The sequence below is a fragment of the Haemaphysalis longicornis genome, unplaced genomic scaffold (assembly GCF_048455015.1).
Source record: "Haemaphysalis longicornis isolate Haplotype H1 unplaced genomic scaffold, Haemaphysalis longicornis Haplotype H1 scaffold_7, whole genome shotgun sequence".
NCBI lineage: Eukaryota > Metazoa > Arthropoda > Arachnida > Ixodida > Ixodidae > Haemaphysalis > Haemaphysalis longicornis.
Genome location: NW_027526422.1, coordinates 33,853,084 through 33,876,007, shown reverse-complemented (window position 1 = coordinate 33,876,007; position 22,924 = coordinate 33,853,084). Strand labels below are relative to the sequence as shown.

Genomic DNA, 22,924 nt, shown 5'->3' with positions numbered 1-22,924 from the left:
GCGATAAGCACAACTCCACGCTTTTATTGAGGGGCATTCAAACAAGGGCACCAGCAAGCAAAAAGGGTTAACGGTCGATTCAGTGGGTCCCGATGATTGGAGTTCTAACCGAGGCTGCGTCCGCTTGGCTGCCCCTACGCACAGAGCCCCGCAGGGCAGCCGAACCACGTCGATAGCATCGACCGATCGGCAGAAAAAGTAAGGGGACCTGGAAATTCGATGCCGCCGCCCGAAAAAAACAGGGGCGATTGCCGGCAGTGATGCCGGCGTTCGAGCCCACGTTCGTGCCTCGGTGAGCAGCGCACGCATCAGAGAAGAATAGTAAAAAAGAGAAAGGCTGGACACGGGCGTGACGCAGGCGTTTTCACGGCAAGTAACCCCCACTGCACGCCCAACTCCCTCTCGACCAGTGCGGCCTGCGTGGACACGCGAGCTACGTTCCTCCGGGTTGGAACGGGCGTGGCGCTTGGTAAAAAACGACCCCTGCGTGCTGTGCGTGGGTCTGGCACGGACGAAGGATGTCCGCCTGATCGCATTTACTCTCGACGGTTGAGCTGCTGTACGATCATGGAGCCGTATACACGCCACGCATAAAGCGCCCACCCACTCAATGTAATGATTTGTGTCGCAGTAGCGTACCCTGAACAGGACTGAAGACGCGCCTGTGTACGTACACATAGGTCGTCGGGCCCCAGCTAGATATAGCAAGGCGTATTGACGTCAAACACGCAGAAAAATTCACCTGAGGGAAAGGAGGTAAGCCTTGCAGAGCAGCGGCAACGTTAGAAGAATACGCCAAGGACACTCTGATGAGCGGTGCTTCAATGATAAGTGTAGAAGGGCGGGAGAATGAAAAAAGCAAGGCGCGAAATTTTCTCGCAACTGAGGCGCCATTTGCCCCTAAATATGGGTGTATGTCAATGGAGACTTTTCTCGAGCAGCTGCTTTTATCTCCGCTAACGAGGACACGTTCAAATCGCGTGCAACCTCTATGGCTTGCCATTGTGGTGTTATCGGCTGTGTTTGCCTTGCCTCCTGTACACACTTGTGTGTGACAGGACGAAACAAAGAATGGACAGTGCGATGGCGCTGGTGCACTGTAACACCTGGAAAGTGTCATAGCCTTTACGAGCACAGTGGTTAGTCCTTTGCCGTGGAAAGCAATGCGGAACGAGGATTCTTACCGCCGATAAAAAGCTGGGTTTTTTTCCTGTCCGTTATGAAACATCACGTATTCTGTCCCCACTCACAAATGTATCCCTCTCCTTACGATACCTTCAACGTTGGTGGCGGGATAAAACGTTATGCACTGGCCTTTACCTCTTTTTCCATCCTCTTAATTTCTTTTTCGTGTTTTTACATTTCACAGCAGCTTCCCAGGGGCAATTCAAAGGGAAGTAAAGACCTGAAACAACAACAACAACATCAACACCAACAGACGATTTACCGTGTCAACTGAAACTCTCTAAGTTCTCCCAGCATTGCGTAGTCATATTGTCAAGGGGGAGGATGGAAAGGCCTACATTTTTCCTTCCATTCGTGTTCCTGAAATATTTCACACTTTTTTGACAAGGCTTTGACGTCACAACCGTACACGCTCGCAGCTAATCAGCAGCCTGTTAAAAAGACGACGCTTTCGAAATGGCCTACCTCTTTTCTTCCTTCGTGGTCATGCATGATTTCACTTATGGTCACTAGATAAGGTATCAGATTACCGCCACTGAGGTACGCAAGTGAGCAACGGCGGCCATTTTGGTGTTTATCAGCGTTGCGAGATTGCCGCATCTACGACCTCGCCGCTAACTACGACCGGGTCGTTTGTTAACAACACTGGCGAAGATGCAGCAAAACGGCATTTCGGACACATTCCTGCTGCTGAAATATTGGTATACATGCGTTCTCTTTGATTCTCATTCGGAACGACGTTAGTCGCACGCAGCCGCAGAGCAGGGAGGACAATCTAAGCCTACCAGAGTTGACCGACTAAAACGCATAAACAGCAAAATGGCGGCTCCCGTGAACCGTCGCAGCGTAAACAAGTGTCACGTGATACGAACTGACCAATGATCATGGCGGCGACACGGAACAACAGGAGAAAAGAGTGCCGGTACTCTGTAACCTTATCTGGTGACACTAGTTTCACACTTTGTCGACACGGCTCTGACTTCACAACCTTACGCACTTTCAGCCAATGAACAGATATCCCGCTAAAAAGAGTACACTTTTGAAACGGAGACCTCTCAAGGCCCGTTCACACTGCGACGAAAGCGACGGGAAGTACGTCTGCGTTTTGTCGCGCGGCGACAAAAATTGGTCCCGACCATTCGCCAAAAACGATCGTCGCGCGACAAAGCGACGGAATTTCCGTCGCTTTTGTTCGCTTTCGTCGCAAATGTGAACGGGACCTCACAGTACTGCCCCGGGCTCATGCATACTAAGAATGCGCCAAGCTTTATGCGTGTGCAAGGTTGACGCGTGAAGATAGGCGTGTACGCACCCGTCCCGGTCGCCGCCAGCGCTTTGCGCACAACGCCGTTGCACGGCTACGTCGAGGCCAGAGGGAAATGAGCACCTTTCTTCGCCGCTCAGGGTCCTACTGCGTGTTTCCCTTCGAGGCGACTTCATACATACGCGCTTGCACCACGCCGTATTCTTGGGAAATCACTGCGGCTTTCGCGCGCGCGTGCTTGCTTACTACACGGGTGCTAGCTCCTGGAAACTTGAAGCGTGCCGTGTCAGCGGGATCGAGTTTGATGCGAGGTACATCTTATCAGCGTGATATTCCTTTCCCCGCACGTCTGCTCTCTCAGTGTAGTTTTTATTTCTTTGATCTTCTCACCGAAGGAGCTTTGCTTTGTGTTACAGTGAGTGAGTGAGTGAGTGAGTGAGTGAGTGAGTGAGTGTCACATTAACAAAGTAACGTTAAAAATGTCCGTTAAGAGAAAGAGAGAGAAATGTTTGATTAATGAAGAAGTCCCAGAAATCGTAGCCTAAATAGCGTGAATATCCTACAATACAGCTCCAGCAAAAACGTACAAGTTGTCCGTCGCTGGTCCAAAAAATTGGTGAGCTTAGTGTATTTGTAACTTGCTTGTATCGCATGCGGGTTAAAGAAACAAGGTGCTCTTTTACCCAACCCCTTGCTCATACAAACATGCCGCACGGACTCGATCGCAGCAATACGAACATTGTATACAGATAAAACCTGATCTAACGAAGTCACCGGGAACATCGAATTATTCGTTAACTCGAGAATTTCGTAATATCGGGACTGTCATTTTACAAGCATTTGATTCCATAAATTCGATGTCTGCACGGAGTCGCAACCCAGCAGCTACAATTCCATCGTAACTGCGGTGGCCGTGGCGCTCGCCTGCCGGAAATTAAGCGGTACGCTAAAAGTCCGCGGTGAAAATATTAAGTCAGCCGGGGCTTGCGCTGAAGTCGTCGGACCCCACCAGCCGTATGAAACACAGTGAATTGTATTCCACCACTTCCCTGCTGAGTGGACCATTCTTGGCTCTCATATCCTTGAACCACGTAAACAAGGCCTCCTTTGCTTCTCATGCGCGGTATACGTCTTGAGTTTAGTTTTTTTCGACGCACTTCTAGGTGAAGTTGCGTGGATGATGGAGTCCGGATCCCTTCAGGATTGTGGAAAGCGTGCTGGCCAGGACACCGTTGTCTGCGGCCACGGGACTGTTGAGTTTATGTCGTAGAGCTATACGTAACAACGAAACTAGATCTCTCTCTCTCTCTCTCTCTCTCTCTCTCTCTCTCTCTCTCTCTCTCTCTCTCTCTCTCTCTCTCTCTCTGGCTCGGCACAATATTCTTCCTGGCATTCGGACGAAACATTTGAAATCCTGATATTTTAAATCCGTCTGTTCCTCAAACTAAGTTAAATCTGGAATGGAGCTGAATCTATTTCGTTATAGCGACTTCATAAAAGCAGCCATTTCGGCCCATGTGGGGTAATCTGAATTTGTTCGTTAGACCAGAAAATTCGCAAGATCGGGTTTCGTTAGATCGAGTTCCGACTGTATCAAAACTTATTAAACACTTGTCACGAAATGTGGTTCCACAATTAACCTTCGATCAGCCTCTACGCAGTGTACGTGCCGTAAAACGTATTCTCGCCCTTCCGTGTGTAAAGGCAGCAGGAGAACGACAAAGGTGCCCAAACTACCTCGTCAGCGAGAACAAGCGCAAGCTCGATATGCATTGCAGGCAAGGCTATTTAGGAAGCATTCTCGCCCGGGGACACAGCTGACCTTCGAATGTGTTCTTTCGCCTCGTACACCCTTTGTTAAAATTTTGTGGGACAATCCCAAACCTTCTAGACCTCAAGAATTCAGAGAATCGGCTTCAACTTTAAATGTGACAAAAATATTTTAAAGCAGCAAGAAAGAGCGGCGTTTTCTCTATCTTTCCTGTATAAAAAGTTTCAGCCTCGCTCGGGACGTAAGCTTGTACACTGACTTTTTTTGCAGCCTGCGCGTTTCCGGCTTGGCCCACAAATTTTGACAAAGACTGTACCGTTTTTGCAACTCATGCACCTCCTTCGGTTCGCATCTTGTACACGCTTCGGATTTGAGCTGCTACTTTCGAGCAAAGCGTATTCGCTTCGTCTCTCCCAGGTGCTACCATTGCGAATCGAGCTCGCGGCCCTTCGCTAAATTTAAAAGGGGCATGAAGACAGAACTAAACTTTGGTAGCTCACTCAGCTCCACTGGGGCCTCGAAAGACATCTTTTAAACGGAAGTAGCGCAAGTAATATTGAACAACTGCCAGGTTTCGCGCCGTAATGGCGTAATATGGGCAGAAGTGACTTGTTATGGGCCTGTACTAAAAACATTTTTATCTGTGTTTACTGCACGCTAACATTCAAGTTTTACGATCGAATGGAACTAGAGGCCTCACTATAATCTCCCAGTCATGTTTACGGCGGTGACTTACGTTGGCTGTCACCAATAGCACAGACAAGAATCTGTGACGTCATTGAAAAATGACCGGTAAAGTGGCCAAGGAGTCGCCACTGCTTAATATGTTTTCTTTAACATCTCCATTATTTCTTTGATTGGTCGTTAAGGGTAACAGAGTGGATCCCTAGAGAAGGCAAGCGTGGCAGGGGGCGGCAGAAAGTTAGATGGGCAGATGAGATCAAGGAGTTTGCGGGGATAAATTGGTCACATTTAGCACAGGACCGGGATAATTGGAGATTAATGGGAGAGGCCTTTGCTCTGCAGTGGGCGTAGATAGGCCGGTGATGATTTCTTTGAAGTTTGCGACAAAATTATCGGGACAAAACAGCCTTTGTAATGAACCCAACTTGTATTTCGTCTTCATGGTCCCATAAAGCGGCGTCGTATTCCGTGCATGCAAGGACGTACAGCAAAACAGATGCTTGGAGTGACGGCACGGGAATGTCCGAGATGACGGACACAGGAGCGTTAAGATTAGCACTTGAAGCGATGCGAGTGAAGCAGGTGCATACATGAACACTCTTCACTCTCGCCACGGTCTCTCTCAGCGCAGCCTCCACGGACCTCAGGCAACGTGAAGTGTGCAGCAGTTAAGACGAGAACAGGGCAGACACGACACACGTGCAGCTTTCCAGGACATCCCGTTACTTTCACGGTCGATTGCGCGAAAGTTGTTTGTGCACTCTGCGAAGTTATCTCACGAAGTTAGCATTGAACAACAGACCTTGCATTGTCTTCAGCATCACGTTTAAGGTCTGTGGCTCTACCAGGTTCTAAGTAGGTGGAAGCCATGTGGCTTCCCTATACAAACAGCCTATACAAACGACGAATTGCGCATAAAATTGCAGATATTGCTATAGGGTTATCTTGAAAAGTTGGCATTTAAGGTAACAGCTAGCTGCCTAGAAAACATCGCCTTTAAAAAACAGTGTAGTGGGGTCTAGACTAGAAAGTCGCATTCACTCTCGTTGCATTCTGAGCACGCGCATGCGCGTGCTCAGAATGCAACCTTCTTTGTCATCGTCTTAATGGTTGCACATCACATAGTCCGGGATGATGTCAGCGTCTTACACAATATTGACTTTCTCTTTCCCGAGCAGAACCGAAAACGGTATCCGCACCTTCCTTGCACCTTCGCGACTTCTCAGCATCGGTCCGAGTTATAATCCCGCTCGGCGTTTACTCTTTTACTGGCAAAAGCCATTCCTAGAATCGAAACGTGGCCTTCTTGGCAGTTAAATCCTGTATTTTACAGATGATAGTCTTTCCTGAATAACTCAAAAGCGAAAATTTCGGTCTGTCTGTTCGTCTGTCTATTTGCCTGTAGATTCAGCTGCCCGCACAAAGAAGAATTCTTGAACGAGACGTTTATACGGGCAAAACATTTACAAACCACTAAATCTGGTACGGTACTTTATACTTGTCAACGTTGTTGAGCAAAAAAAAAAAGAGGCATATTTGAGGCAAAGCATAAATACATAACTAATACTGGCAATGTTTTCTTAATTAAAAACCGACGTGGGCGTAATTCTCCCGATACAAAAAAACAAAACAAAGAAGAGTTAGCAAGTATACTTTAACCACAAAGTACAAAGGGGGGGGGGGGGCACGCTAGAGCCGCCAGCTTGTGGCTCGAGAGCAGAGTCTAACAATAACAAAAGGTCTGAGCACATCGCGCGCCAGCACTTCCCGTAATCGGAACTTCCCGTAATCGGAATCGGAACTGGGTCCCCTCGTTATGAAGTCGACGTCTATCCGATTGCGCAATTCGGACACGGTCGAAGCTGCTTCGCGTTTTTAACCATATTTCGCTTAAGAAAGAGGCTTAGATTTTTTTTTCTTCCATTGGCAAACCAGCCGCCCAGACAAGGAGCCTAACGCCGCGGATCACACGCTCTCGCGGATTAATTACGAGCTCCAGGTGCCAGTGAGCATACAGGAGAAACGTCGAATAAACACGGGCTAGGTTTAGTATTACGAGACGAATATACGCAACGAATATACGAGACGAAAACACATTCGTGTACGTGCTTGGGCCATTCTCTTCTCCAGAACTTTAGCCGGATCTGCTCGCGCTAATCGACCACAATCACGTCGCATGCCACTACGGGCTGTCGCAGTTGCTTTATTTGGAGCACCGGCCGAGAGCCGAAGGACGCGTGCGTGTGTGCGGTACTCTTTGTTCTGTCAGGCGAAGCACGCCACGGCACAAACTGAGCAGCGAGTGTCTGAGAGCCAGTCGCAACTCAACGCTTGCATGCCCCTACACAGCTCGGAAAGACAGCTGCCAAAAAAAGGTGGCATGCGTGCCGTGCCGCCATGGGCGGCTCTACCGCCCCGAACGGACCTTTAAAGGGGCCATGCAGACAAAACACAAGTTTGGCTCGTTCGAAAGATTGCCTAGTTAGAATCATACTGACATCACTTTTAACGCAAACTTCGCTCAAATAAGCTATATAACTTGGGAAAAAAGGAATGGCCATGCGACCCACTAGCTCATTTCCCGCAACAGAACCAACGATGTAATACGCGACAGCTCTGCGATTGGCTGAGGCCGGCAAAAGCAAATGCAATTCTTATAAGCTTGCCGAACGAGCTATTTGCGCTTAAAGGGGTCCTGAAATACCTTCCGCCGATGCGTGGATGTACATGCAACCAAATAAAGCAATGTATTAGCAATCTCCTCCCGCAAGAATTTTGTTAAATCGATGAGTATTAGCTGAGAAATCGTAAATCAAAAACCGCGCATTATCGTCGCGCCGCGTTTCCTCCTCCTTTCAACTTACTCTCCGCTGTTGACGGCGAGCGAGCCTTCCCTCCCATGATGCTGCGCTCCTCGGCGGTGACGTACTTCCGCTATTGCGCTGCTCACACTGCCGTCTGCTACGGGCAAGCTTTGTTGACACCATGAATCCCGCGCTCCACTCAAGGCTGGAAAAGCGAACGAAAAATCTGGCCGCATGTGTGCGGCGGCCTGGACTTGCCCTTTCGCGGTGTACGTTGCTGGAGTTTCTAGTAACGTTGGGTGGAGTTGCTATCGGCGGCCCGTGACTTTTTATCGGCGGCGAACTCGCAGCCGCACGGGGGGATCGTGCGCTCGCTCCCTTGGATGCACAGCGCACTGTTTATCCAAAAAGCGCCGTATCAGATGTGGCCCCGCTGGTGCCGGGTCTTATTTTGTGGCGGTGGTAATTCCTGCCTGCGGCATGTGAAAAAGACATTTTAACCGATACAGAACCCGTGCACAAAACGCCAGTTCAGCTTGGGGCGACGCGTGGTGGAGAGCGGCAACGTTGGAAAAACATGCTCCGCCGCGGCTCTGAGCTAGGATTTCTAGCGCTGGAGCGAGAGCCATTTTTTGACAATATCAAACATCGGTTGCCCTGGCAACAAGGCACAAACCGCTCTAGAAGTCAGTTACGGTTGCGTGGTCGCGGTTCAGCTCGGGGCCCCACCTCGCGGCATATGGGTACTGCAGGCATACTACTCACTCCCATTTGGAAGTGCGAGATGCGTTTGGCGTTACAGGAGGCGATGGTGTGTTTGTTGTGGACGCCTTTGTTTCGCGATGAAATGCGACGTTGTGCTTCTGCGGGTGGATAGTGCTTCCCATGGTCTGGATTATCTTTCTCGAGCGGCGTACGACTCAACCTCGCATAGGGTATGTGCAGTGTGCGTGGATAAAAGCCATCTCGGCTTGTGCGCCAAAATTAAGTGACTTGCTGTTCGTCCCCGCAAACCGCACGCGAGGTGAGTGCCGAATTTACGAGGGGCAGGAGGAGGCAACCCATCGTCTGTCAATCGCGGTTCGGACTTGCAACGCATGTTGTGACGTTGTATTCGTTCGAAACGCATCTCTGGATTGTTTTGAAGTTGAATAAAATGTATGCGTCAAACCCGGGCATTCGTCTCAGGGCATTCTCTGCGATTGCAAGAAAGAAGTGCCACGGGGCTTCAACGCTTTCTTTATGGAACGTACTCAAGTAAGATAATATCCATGTCGTGTTATGGCCCTGTTACATTCAATACAAACGGTTAAGCGTTTGTTTACACTTGTTTCGTTTGTCGTGAAATGTCCAAGCACTCCGGCACTCCGCTGGCAGATCAGCCGGCGAGCCGACGCTGAGCAGACGACTCATCTCTTTGCCGGAAGTGCGCGAAAAAGCCGCCCAATAGCAGGATGGCTAGCTCATGACGAACATCTGGGAATCAATGACGTAGACATGTGAAGATGGCGGCGTCCAAAAACACGAAGGGAAAGGTGAGAAAAAAGCGACAAACTTTGCAACAAAAGTGTGAGCTTTCCGCTGCGCGTAAAAGAGTAATACCTGGCACAGATGATGTTGACGACCCAATCTAACGATTGCGCTAGTCAATTTAGTGTGCTCAAAACGCCTTTCAGGGCCCCTTTAAATTTAGGGCACATTCTTTTTATAGCAGTACGAATTGTGGGATAAACAGTGGAAGTTACGAAAGCAGACGTAACCATAGAAGTACCGATGCGTACTGCTGTTGGTACTGCGCGTACTATGCTTGTCTTAGCTGCACAGCACTGCGGCTTTTTAGGGTTGCCTCATGCTATGATCAGACTACCGACGTAACAGCTCTGTCGTGCGCTATGGACTTTAAAAACGGCGTTTCACGCAGTTCGGTTGGCTGAGACGACAAAGGACGTCATTATGACGTCAAAATGACGTCAACAGTCTGAACCCGGTCTCAGAAGACACTGGCCTAATGGCGTAAGCGACGGTGTCTTACGTGACCATATTTGTCGAGCGAACATCGGGTTTCACAAAACGATTATTTTCTACCTCAACAAAAACAAGGATGGTACCAATACGGTCAAAAACAAAGCAAAGGCAGAAAACGGCCCTTCGCGGTATGGTGGCGCCATCTAGGTTGACTAAGGGTAAATAAGGCTTCACAATAGGCTGCAGAGCGGTTCTTGTGAGGTCATTGCAGACGTCACGAAAACACACGATTGGGCGGGAAAATAAAAATTTTAACTTAAATTGACCAATTTCTCAGTGAATAAAGCATTGTTTGCTTCCGAACAATCGGTGGGGGTACTATAAAACCCGAAACCTTTCGAATAAAACAAACTTGTATTTTATCTGCATGGCCCCTTTAAAGGGGCCATAAAGACAGAATACAAGTTTGGTTCATTAAAAGAAACTGCTTTGTCCCGGTAATAATTATACCAATATTACCGTAAACTTCAAACAAATAATCGACATATTTCGAAAAACAGATGAAGCAGTGGCGACTCCTTAACCACTTTACCCCGATTTATCTATGACGTCACAGAATCTTGCTCGTGCCATTCATTGGCTGCCGCCGTTCTAAGCCAATGCATAGAAACTTGCGTAACTGGGTCACTGTGGTGGGGCGTTTAGTTCCGTTTTATCGTATCACTTGCCTTGAATGCGAATGAATACGAATGCAAATGAACCACTGACAACTATGTTTTTGTGCGATCCCATAATTCGTCACTCCTGCCCATATTAAGTCACTGTAGCGCGAAATTTGAAAGTTTTTCTAAGTTGCTTGCGTTTTTTCTTTTTTGTTAAAATAGCATCTTTCGTGGCTGGAATGGAGCTGAGAGAATTACCAAAGGTAAGTTATTTTAAACTGCAGAAACAACGTTTTACTTTGGCTTCATGGGCCGTTTAAGAACCAATGGAAGAAGAGCACGTAACTCCCTACCCCAATTTTTTAGGAATGAAGAAAAAAGGAAATGCAGGTGCGTTCAAGAAACACGCGGTTTACTTGAAGTTCGCGACTCGTAGTGGCGCGAAACTGCCGCTGCCGAGTCGACACTCACACCTAGCCGGGTGTCTCGTTTTATATACAAGTCGTGAGACCCTGCGCTCAGGGAAAGAAAGTTGCGAGTTGCCCCAGCGTGTCTTCTCTTTTTATTACTTTTTTTACTTTTTGGAGAAATTTAAGTATAATTAATTGTAACTGAGCCGCGTTACGTAAATAAATATCAACGCCAGTCTGCGGATAACTTTAGAACGGTTGTAATTAGACTAAAACTAAACTATACAGAAAAATTTTACGCATTACAAATAACGTTCTTACTCTGGCCTAGCGGCCCGTGACCTCTACCGAAATTTTCGAGCTCGGAAGAAGGGGAGGAGAAAGGGGGTCGTCAACAGGACACTAGCACAGGCCGTTATCAAATATGACTTATAATAATTTTTTTTCTCACTCAAGTTAAGTAACAACTGCTTTCGCCACCACGATAAGCCATTTTGCGGTGTTCCTGAAGGAAAACAAAATTAACAATACGCCCTGTAGAGTACGCTACGTCTTAAAGCCTTTTCTTTACATTGATTGTTTGTTTGGGATTTTAATTATTTGCCTGTTCTTACATTGCCTTCCTTTCATCTTTCATGTTTTGCTTCTCTCCCCTTTTTTTTCAGGGTTCAAGCCCCCTTCCCCAAGAAATAAAATCGCTGCGGCCGGCCAGGACATACAGATGACTGGCAACGATAGAACAGAAGCAGCGCAAGAACAACGACGAATTCCGTTCTCGATTTTGTACAACCACAAGCCCAAACCACAACGTCATTCGCAATAACTTCAAGCATGCACTCTATGCCCTGTCGTAAGCAGTCTATAAATAAATAAACAGCGGTGAGCTAAACAAAACAAAAAAAAACTGGTAATGTATCTCCCGATTACCATGAGACACGTACTATTGGGTACTGTGAGAAATCGTGAGATAACCACTGAAAATACCTGTAGATATTGGGCCTCTTCGATTTTCCACTTCTGGCTCCCCGCGGGCTGCCCGCGGGTAGTCCGAGGATTCCCCGAAGCCATAGGGATACACGGGAAAATCGAATGTTGGACTGCTTCTCGGGGAGTCCGCGGTGAGCCCGAGACTGTAAATCGAAGAGGCCCATTCTTTTATTTGGGTTAACAAAGGTCGGCACAACAATAGCAATCAGGGGACGTGATGACCCGGCTCGCGTGTAGTACCCGCCCTTCGAATCTCCGCGAGAGCACAGGAAAGCCGTCAGACAAGGTTTTTCTAGTGTCACTAGATAAGGTTACAGGGTATCGGCACTCTTTCCTCCCATTGTTGCGTGTCGCCGCCATGATCATTGGTCAGTTCGCATCACGTGACACTTGTGTACACTGCGACGGTTCATGGGCGCCGCCATTTTGTTGTTTATGCGTTTTCTGTCGGTCAACTCTGGTAGGCTTAGCTTGTCCTCCCTGCTCTGCGGTTTCCCGCGACTGTCGTCGTTCCGAACGCGAATCAAAGATAACGCGTGTAGCGGCATTTCAGCAGCAGAAGTGTGACTGCAGATGCCGTTTTGCTGCATCTTCGAGTGTTAACAAACGACCCGGTAGAAGTTAGCGGCGAGGCCGTAGAAGCGGCAATCTCGCAACACTGATAAACACCGAAATGGCCGCCGTTGCTGACTTGCATGTCTCAGTCTAGTCTATCTAGTGGTATCTTATCTAGTGACACTAGGGTTTGAATTCGAGCGAGCGGCTAGGCGATGTGCGAGCAGGCGCACATCGGGTTGCTGGGCGAGGTGACTTGCCGAGAAGCCCCGATGGACGCACTGCACGGGTGTTTGCGCAAAGCAAGCTTGTGTGCGCAGCTTCACGTATCGGATCGTGCGCCTTCTCTGGGTCCCTGGTTGAAAAACAGTGGGCTCCCATGAATGCTGACAAGCGCGAGGCGTAAACGAGTGTCCCAGTGTTTTTTTTTTAGTTTTTTTTTAGTACGCGTTAGGTTACAGCGCGAGGCGTAAACGAGCTTTTTGGTGTTTTAGCACCGTGACTACATGAGAAGACGATTACGATGACAGGAGACGCCAAGAGCACCAGCCCCTAAGGGGCCTTGCCCCTAAAATAACGCGCACTGATCAGCGATAAACCATTGTTTTACGACCAGTTGCCACCGTCACTTGCCAATCCTTCTGGCTGGGCATGTGTGGCACTGAGGACGAGTTATTTGGCCGCGAACTGCTTCTGATGACCCATAAATATCTGTCATCAAATCACTATGGCTCATCGCCTTACAAGGTATGCGCGGATTGAACAGAAGGAGACGCGACTGGTGATTACACTCCACCCGCTCTTCACCGAAATGCCGGAACCTTCCGACAACCACAATCAATGCTGGTAGAAAATAACTTCACTCAGGCGGATTGTGTTCTGGGGTTTTGATGACGAACGCTGGGGCCACGAAAGATCCCCGCGAAAGCGACACTAATTAAGCCGCTATGTAAAGACTACGAACGAAGATACCGCCGCTGGGAAGTTCGCGCGCGTGTCTTCCATTGAGTGCATAAAAAGAAACTGCCGAGACAAAATAAGAAGAACAAGACGAATAAGAGTGTTTGAAAACCGTCTGTTATTAGATATATTCTCGCAGCTGACGTCTATGGCGTCGTAAAATCGCAACAGACCTGCTATTGTGGGCTGTTTGACGACGCGCTTTCTTTTAGAGTTTAGTGACAGTACAAATCATTGAACGGTCAATATAAGATACATCACAGCCGACGATTACTACCTGCTGGTAACTACGATTTGGAGCATCAGGTTTTTAACTTTCGTGAACTTATATTCGGTTACACTAGATAATTTCATTGAGCGCCGTACCTTTGCAGTGTCCGTATTTTTAATTTGCGGCAGTGATCAAAGAAGGAGGAGGAGGAATAAACGTTTAATGAAGCCGTCAATGTTGTTGAGTTGACCGCCAGGTGGGACACCTCCTTAGTCCAGAAAGCCCTGGGTCTCGGCGGCCTGTCTCGCCCGCTCTACCAGATGCTGTTGGTGACCCGGGTTGGAGCTAAGGACCCTAGCTGGAGCCGGTCAACCCACCCTCCCACTGGTCATGATCAAAGAAACAATTGTAAATAAAAAAAAAATTCCCCGCATTTCCCCGAGGGGAAGAATGTGAAAGTGCGAATGCACGAGTTGAATTTGCGCGGTTCGGTAATGTTCGCGAAAGAGAGATCACACACACACACACAACTACAAAGAAAGAAAGATGCATTTATTCACAGACACCTATTTGTGTTGTCGTTGTACTTGATTGCTAGAGCGGATCTCAGCTTTGAAATTTCGTGTCAGTACTCCTTTAAGCGGGTGCATTAGCCCTTCTCACGCCCGATTCCTGGCCAATCCCCCACGTGGGTATGTGCCATGTCAGCGGTCAGGCAGCGCGCGCCCATCTCCCCCCGTTGCTAAGGAAGACGAGGAGCGCGCGCACCCGCAGCTGTTGCTATGCGGACTACGGCGGCGGACGATTCAGGCTCGCTTAAGAAGTGCATTCGCACTTAATAATGTTGAAGTAATATATTCATTATTGTCGCCTTTTGCCAAATTCCAGCGCTTAGGCTTGTGCTGTCGGAATGAACATGCAGTCACCGAGTGTGCGACGTTTCTTGTGAGGGATTTATTTGCTGTTGTCTGGGTTTGTACTTTGACTCTCAGGAGGTTTGCGCTTTGATCGTTGACTCTTTGACTTTTATTGGAGCGGCTTTGACTCTCGCACTTCGCCATTTGATTTTCGCACGCAAGAAAGCTTCGTGTTTCAACCATCGTCGTCGTTAGACGGGGGGGTTTGAATGTTTTAAGAAAATTTAGCATTGTTTACCACAAATACACCCCCGAAAGTTCGCGGAAACTCCCAAGTATGAAATGTCGGATAATTGCGTAAGCCGCTCCGCGACACTCTATGGCATTTCCGTAGTTCGGCTTCACAACAATGCACTTGAGTGACCTATCCCTGATGCCAACAGAGCAAAGCCGTGGAATGATCGAGGGCAACGAACGCACAGCCTTTGTCAAAATTTTCTAGACCAAGCCGAAAGTGTGCAGGCCGCAAAAAAATTCAATGTACAAGCTGACGTCCTGAGCGAAGCTGAAATGTTTTATGCCGGAAAGCTAGAGAAAACAGCTTTCTTTCTTACTGCCAAAATATTTTAGGGGCGTAGCGCCTTAGGGGCTCGGGCTGTCGGCGTCTCATGTCGTCGTTCGTCGTCGTATTATTATGTGGTCACGGTACTAAAGCACCGGGACACTCTTTTGCGAAGGCGTCCCGCAAGAAAGTAACGCATACTAAAAAAACACGCCGGGACACTCGTTTTCCAACGCCTCGCGCTAGAACGTTTCATCTCCATGGGCAAAAACGCGCACTGAAAGAACACACCGGGACATTCGTTTTTCGTTCGCGCCTGCGTGCTTGCTTTGATTTCCCTCCACACTCGCTTCAACTTGAAAATTGGCCGTTCTTCGTTTCGAATTTCACTTCTCCGTCTTCGTAATTTGAAAGTCGCGTATATCAACGCGCGCGATGTGGCAGAGAGAGAGACATACAATCTTTGAATACACTTATACACTTATATGAATACACTTATATGGCCCGTTTTTTTGTCACATTTAAAGTTAAAGCTTATCCTTTGAAACCTTTGTGGTTAAGAAGGCTTATGATTGGGCTAGAAAATTTTGATAGAGGGTGTACATACCATTCGACTCAAAAATGTTATATGCGATGTGGCAGGGCGCAACGCAGAACGCCACGCTTGCAATGCCTGATGCTGCAACGCAGACCGAACTTTTGAGTCACGTCGTGTGCTTGACAACGCATTTCGCCGAAATTCTATTGTTGGCTGCCCGTATTGGTGAATTAAGTGCCCTGCGGTGAAGCTGAACTACATAATTACGTTATAATACATAAACCGGACCTTCTTAAAGTCGGCTTCCTACTATGCATGCATGCACTGCTAAGGAGACGTTTTAAAAGGGAATGAAGGAGTCTGATATCAAGGTATGAAGATAGCGCCTATTAAAGACGATAGTCTTTCCTGAGCTGCTTAAACGCAGAAATTTAGGTCTGTCTGTCTGTCTGTCTGTCTGTCTGTCTGTCTGTCTGTAAGTATGTATGTATGTATGTATGTATGTATGTATGTATGTATGTATGTATGTATGTATGTATGTATGTATGTATGTATGTATGTATGTATGTATGTATGTATGTATGTATGTATGTATGTATGTATGTATGTATGTATGTATGTATGTGACTCGATTCAGCCACCCGGCAAAAGTGAAACAATCTGCGCAATAGTCTTATATACCCACAGCCAAATCTAAACGTCCAAGTCCAGTGTCAATCTTCATACATGTCAATAAAGTAGAACAAGAACGAGACATTACGCAAATATAAGGCAGAAAAAAATTAATACATGAGTGATATTTGCAGTGTTCCTTTGTTAAAACATTCACGGATGCTTGGTTTTTGCGATAGCAAATCAAATACTGCATCAACTGCAGAAAACCGTCGCCTACCCACGCTACCTGGCAGCATTTTAAAAAATCAAACGGTAACAGCAATGAAAAGTCCAACTAGATAGTTTCCACGTTCCGCTAGGAACGCTCGTGGGGTAGGGCAACGTGATTCTATAAACGTTGTAGTATAGGGGCTTCGATTCACGCGCGTCTCGGCCGTACGGCAGCGCTGACATCGAGGTACTTGACTTGGAGCAGTGGAACGCGGTAAATTTCAATTGACTTGAGCGAAACTCTAGCGTGTTATCTTTGGATGAACGAGACGGGAGAGGAGTAGCGTTACAGGTGAGCGGGAAAGAGAAGGGAGGCATTTACTTTCCAGGGGCGCCAGTATACTATCGTCTTTCGTCGACATTTGCAACGAGAGGAGCAAATATGCGGCCATTTTTTTATTAACGGGATTATCAAATGCGGCGAAAATGTGAAACATGAAGCGTTACAGGTGGATTTCTTTGTTGAGTCCACACAGGAATGTTTAGGCGTTCAATATAGCTGATCTATTCATGGAGGTAAGTATACACGCGCGCATGCATACGAGCGACCTCAGCAAGATTTCGAATCGCGCTTCGCATATCAGCGTGTGAATATGCACAAAGTAAACGTAAACGTGAGTTGAACAGGCGAAATGTAAGCGGCAATAGTAAACTTGTGTTATTTGCACCAGCAAATGAAAGGAACAGCGCGAAAAAAACACGACATCAGTGCATCGAATGTCAGCAGACGTGCACGCGATTTTATGACACCTGTTATGCTAGGACAAGGTGAATTTGAGGACGCAGGACGTTAGACGAGAGGACGATAAATACAGTGATGTTTAATAAGAAAATGGTCCAGAAATTATGTCCGTTACGGCGTTTCGTGTAACTGCCTGGCACTAATCACACAAGCCTGTTAATTATAGAAGAGCACGGCTTAGGTGTGTGTGGCGTTGTTGGGAAAGGGCGGTTGAACGCTGTGGGGGTTCCAAGAATCGGGAGGAAAGCCACGAGCTATCGTGAGACGCTCCGGAACTTCGAGGACGCAGGCCAAGTCAACCTTATAGCAAAGCTTGAAGTCAACCTTAAAGCAAAGTCGGTATTGTCCGCCGGTGCATACCATTCAGAAGCGGCCACCCTCATTCTAAACGTGGCTGAAACAGCTTCTGTGGAAGAGGCGCGTGAGAGCGGCTGCGAGAGAACCCCGTGACCAGTTGACGTCACGCAGCCTTGAGCGCTCGCTCCTTCCAGCCGGTGCGGAGCGAGGTGTTACCTCACGTGGCCGTGAGCGCTCGCTCCCCCAAACAACGCGAAGCGGTTATTGAAGGTGCGCAGCATAACATGTGTTTAGGTACTTCTACCGCGCGACATGGATTGGTCTAAGAATACGCCTGATCAAGCGGCCACGTAGTCACATAATCTCGCCTAATGATCACTATGATAGCTGCATTGCCTCTTCGTATCATATGGCGTTAGGGCCGAAGCCAGAATTTTTTTTTCGGAGGGGATTTTGGATTACTGAAAGGGCTGAGTTTTGCATGATGGAACAGTAATCTCGATTACGAGCTGCCCGGAAAAAATTTCGGAGGAAGTTTGAATCCCCCCCTGGCTACGTCCTTGACATCGATCTCTGCATTAATTTTTTTAGTATATATAATCAGGGCAGCAGTCCTACAATAGTTAGGTGTCTGGCAGGAGGCGCCTAAAATATACAAGATATGGCATTTTAAAGCGAAGCTTTGTATGCCCCACTCGTGCCATCCATCGTTACGCCCCAAAACGCAGTTCAGGAAAGCCAACTTACACTACGGGTTTTCACAAAGGGTCATCAAGCGCGTCAAGAAAGGCACTCTTCCCGTAGTCAGAATAAACCTGCGTTCCTCGCGTTGTGAAGCCGACGTCTATCCAATTGCGCCATTCCGCCACGGTTGAAACACTTTGTATTTTTGACTGACTTTGACGCAGGTTGCATTGCAGAAAGCTTCGCGTCTTAACCCCGTTTCTCGTATAAAATGGGCTTTGACTTTTTTTTTTTTTTTTTTACGGCAAGGTTCCGCTGCATTGGCACGGTTAAAAATTTTCCTCGGGCCTCGCATTATGACATTTACGAGCACACTATCTCAGTTTCAGCCGACGCACAACAGCTAAAACTACTTGGAATTTTACACTACTAAAACAATCACGCTTGACGTCCAGAGGTAACACCTGCCTTATAATTACTTATAAGGCTCGCCACAGTAGAAAAGACTCCCGGCATAATTTTTTCTCGCCGGTGACTGCATGTGTAGAGCTCAACGTCTCGGCTGCTGCGCCCCACTGTGAGCATTTTTAGGCACGAAAGCGTTCTCTGCATTCAGAGTTTTGTATATTAGGGCCTTTTTTATTATTCTATTATTTTGATGTCGTTGCTTTTGTTACTGAATTCACAACGCTGAGCAGCGGTAAACGATTCGTTCAAGCGTCGAATTTAGCGCTCAGGACACAGGGACGTGGAGGAAAAAAACACACAGACGCACACGCGCATCGCTCTAACGTGCATCTAGTTTGCATTTATAAAAAACGCAGTGTTAATAATAGACCCCGATAGCAATGAGCATACTTGGACTGAAAGTGAAAAGGCCCGCATTCACGCACACACACGCGCGCGCGCAGAAGAGAGACTGGGTTGGAGCACTTTTCCCTGCTAGTTCGCCCGAGTCTAAAATATGCGCGGGTTGCTTAGAGCACTCATGCTCCTCTTCATCCGGCAGCCCTGAACGTATGCAAAGGCAGGTTGTGCATAAGGCCTTGACCCGATGCAACAATTCTCGTATAATCCTCGTACGGCTGCAAGCATATACTGCTCCGCTTTTGGTTACTATTGCTTCAACGGCTTAGTTGCACGCGCAGTCGCTGCTTGATTTTTTCTTTCTACGGAGGCTTGTATTGCACCTGTAGAAAATAAATAAATAAATAAATAAATAAATAAATAAATAAATAAATAAATAAATAAATAAATAAATAAATAAATAAATAAATAAATAAATAAATAAATAAATAAATAAATAAATAAATAAATCAGGTCCGTCGTTCACTTTCGCAACAATTTTCCCAGTTTCAGAAAGTGAGTTGCCCCGGTTCTTTCTGAATGTCGTACAGTGCCGTCGTACAAAATTAGGCGCGAAAAATATCCGGAGGAATATCCCACTTCATTTCTCATACGCAACAAATAAATGAGCCTTACACAGTTATGGGGATGGTTTCAGTTTCTGTTTTGGTCAGAGAAGTAACCTTGGCTGTGGCCTCTGCAGACGGGAACATTCCCCGCCTGCTTGGGTGGTTGATTGTTTATGAATATCCCTTAAAGCTACACAATGTGATCAATTCGCGTGAAACACGGACAGCTCACTTCGTTGAGTTGACGAGCGTTTTTATTGCGAAGCGATGTATTGTATACTTTACTGTTGTTACTGGTGCGTGCCTTCATCCGCTTTTAGCCAAGGTTATCTACTCAGTGGTCGTGTAAGTGTTCCCTTTAATTCTTTCAACAAGTACTGATTCGTGTTCTTCAGATTCAAGCGTGCTTCTGTTTTTGGGACATTACTTCGTTGGCGCAGTAACACTGATTTGCAGTTCCTTTTGTTCTCCGACAAAAATTCACTCCGCTCAACTTCGCGATGGTATTCGGGCAGCGCCTCGTGTTTGCGAGCCAACAACTGCCCGGCGATTTTTAGGAGCAGCTTGTTTATTGTCCGGATATTCTAAGTTTCAATTTTCATTTCCGTCTTAGTCTGTTCAGAATTTTTTCGCGCTAAATAAAAAATCCTGGGACAAAAACAAAAATCTAGAAATGACAGCTTGACGGGGTTCCTTCCCCACAGTTGGCAAGTTTTGTGTAGAACAAAAGCATTGTAGAATGAAAAAATGATACATTTAAGGTTCATAAGTAGCCTAAACGTTAAATGAAAATATTTACGCACGTACATAACAAATTCATGTACACAGCAGAAAAAATGTGTGGAGCCATACATACAAAATCAGAGTAAGTAAATTTTACGTACACGTGACCACAAAAACATGCGAGATGTTTAGGACGTAAGCTACGAAGATTTCATAAAATATTCTTTCCACTTACTCTTAGAGCGTGTACTTGTATTGATGTTCATGCTTTCAAGGTAGTTTAAAAAACTAAGTATAATACGTTATATTCTGCGCATACCGTGGTTTGTTCTACAAAATTCAATCCTTTTGTGTCTAATATAACAGCGTATTTTTACAGATGTTCTGAGATTGCATAGTGTGAGAGAGCATTTTTTGCATACTTTCAAGCATTGGCTGCATTTTGTAATAAAATTATATTCATTGAAATGTGTGATTAATAACATTAAAAGCAACAAACAGCTTTTTCGCGTGGTACCCATTAGAAAAGTTGGCACCATGTTGAAGGCTGTTTTCTGTAATAAGTAGTAGTAAACAACTTATGGATACGTTTTCGAGGTGTAAAACACTAAATAAGGTTACAAAATCTAATTTGCGAAGGTAGAAATGCGTGGTACATACAGAGCATAACTTTAGGTGGCATCACCTGTTTTAACCTGTAAAGTAGGCCACGAGCCCTAGCAAAGCTTCTATCAACACGTTATACCTGGCGGCCTTAATTAAATGTTGGTTTAAAATCACCCGTAACGTCTTGACCTTCTTCGTAAGTTCAATTTTTCAGATTTAAGTGCAATATTTCCAAGCGCCGGACCGACTCCAGAAGTCCCCTTGTGCCAGAAAGCGAAAAAAAAAAAATCTCGGGCTATCTCCACTAATGTGAAACCTGAAGAGGGGCGAAACATGCAGTGTATAAGTGTATTCTTGGCGCCTTGGCGTTTTTTCCAGCGGAGATGAAACCGGTGGGGGGTAGAGGTATGCAGCTTTGCTGTAAAAGTTTCTTGTCTTCGAAGCATGAAGCTGTCTAGCGCGAGGCGTAAACGAGTATCCCGGTGTTTTTTTAGCACTCGTTGCGTTCTAGCGCGAGGTGTAAACGAATTTCCCGTGTTTTGGTACCATGACTACATGAGACGACAATTACAACGACGACAGGAGACGCCAACAGCCCCGGCCCCTAAGGGGTTTCACCTCTAAAAAAGAAACAGAAGGGGGGGGGGGGGTTCTTATGAGTGTTGCTGACTGAATTTAAACACGCATAAACTACTCAGCCAGGTAAAGACAAAGAAGGCAGGGCCCGAAGAAAGCAATAAATTAAGGTGCGAATTCTATACCTCCGTCATACAAAGTCCACAACATTAACTTTCGCTGTTGGGGCTCCTCGGGTTCTTGCGTTCCATACAGCAGCTGGTGCGGCGTCAGGTGTACCGTGTAGACATGCGCTAGCACGGATGAGACAACGATACGTTTGCCACGGGTCTTAATAAATCTTCGCTTTTAATTAAACCTACCTCGTGTTTACTCCCACCTAATTCCGCATACGGGCTGGATGGTGAGGCTTGTCTACAGAACAGATTCATGTTCGAGCATCGAACGGTTCACCTACGCACGTTTTGTAAGAGATGTTCGTGAAAAAAGAGAGAGAACGTTGATAAGATCAGAAGCTTAGAAAGGTATGATGGTGGTGACGCATCCGCCGAGAGCATGTCGCCGTTCGGAAAAGCGGAGAAGAAAAAAAAACCGAGCTTCGTCCAGCACACGCAAAAGCCACCTGAGAGATCGAAGGCCGAGCCATTCACAGGTGTTTTCTAAAGCGGACAAGCGGCGACACACGGGCCAAAAGTAAAGCAAGGACATGAAAAGCTCCGCTTGCCTGCAGGCTCTCCTCGAGGGAAGGGGGGTGAACTCCGAGACGCGCTCTCCGCCCACACCGGGCTGAATCGATGAAGCTGCTGGCCGCTGCTTTCTCGGGCCGCAGGATTCCCTCGTTTAACGCCGCTGTTCTAGCTGCTCGTCTTCTACCCGCGATGAACGCAAGGGGGGCGTCCATCCGGGAGGCTTTGTTCGTCCCAGTCGCGGCATTCCGGAGTGCGCGCGAGTCGTGGCTCTGGGATGCACGCCCGAAGGGGGCGAGGCCGCAGCCGCTGCTCTTCCGTGGGTGCCGTACTGCGTTCGCACGCCCGACGACGACACCGCCGCCGCCGCCTCCGTCGCCGCAGCACACGCATACGACCCAGGGTTGAAGCAAGCCGCCGGCTCGGCCGAAGGATGTCGCTGCCACCCCCTGCGCGCGGTTGTCATGGAGACGGAGTGGCACTACGATGCCGCTGCCCTGCAGCGCTTGATGCGTGCCGGACATCGCTGTATTATGTGTTGAGGGTTAACTTGTCAGTCACTGGAGTATTTAGTCGAATTTCAGTGCGCTAGGGTTGGTGGTGTCAGTTCGCGAAAACTCAATGTTGGTGTCGTTGTGTGTGGGAAGCCTCGGTGAAACTGGATAGGGGAACGAGTGGGGAGGAAGCTTGAGAGACTGGACTGACTGACTGACTGACGGACCTACCGACGGACTGACTGACTGACTGACTGACTGACAGCCCGACCGACCGACTGACTGACCGACCTACTGACCGACTGACCGACCTACTGACTGACTCAAGTTCTCTCATCTCAAACCAGCGTGCCTGAGGAGTTGAAATGAAGTAAATTTCATCTATGTCGTTGAGGCCCGCT

At 47.4% G+C, this 22,924-nt stretch overlaps 1 protein-coding gene across 1 annotated transcript in view; it reads right to left on the bottom strand.

Moving 5' to 3' along the window:
• Positions 1–22,432, bottom strand: part of LOC144145160 (beta-1,4-glucuronyltransferase 1-like) — a 97,791-nt gene extending 75,359 nt beyond the window's left edge. The window contains exon 1 of the mRNA XM_077676665.1: positions 22,068–22,432. The gene's annotated coding sequence lies outside the window, so the exon portion shown is untranslated. The remainder of the gene's footprint in view (positions 1–22,067) is intronic.
• Between the last annotated feature and the right edge of the window lie 492 nt (positions 22,433–22,924).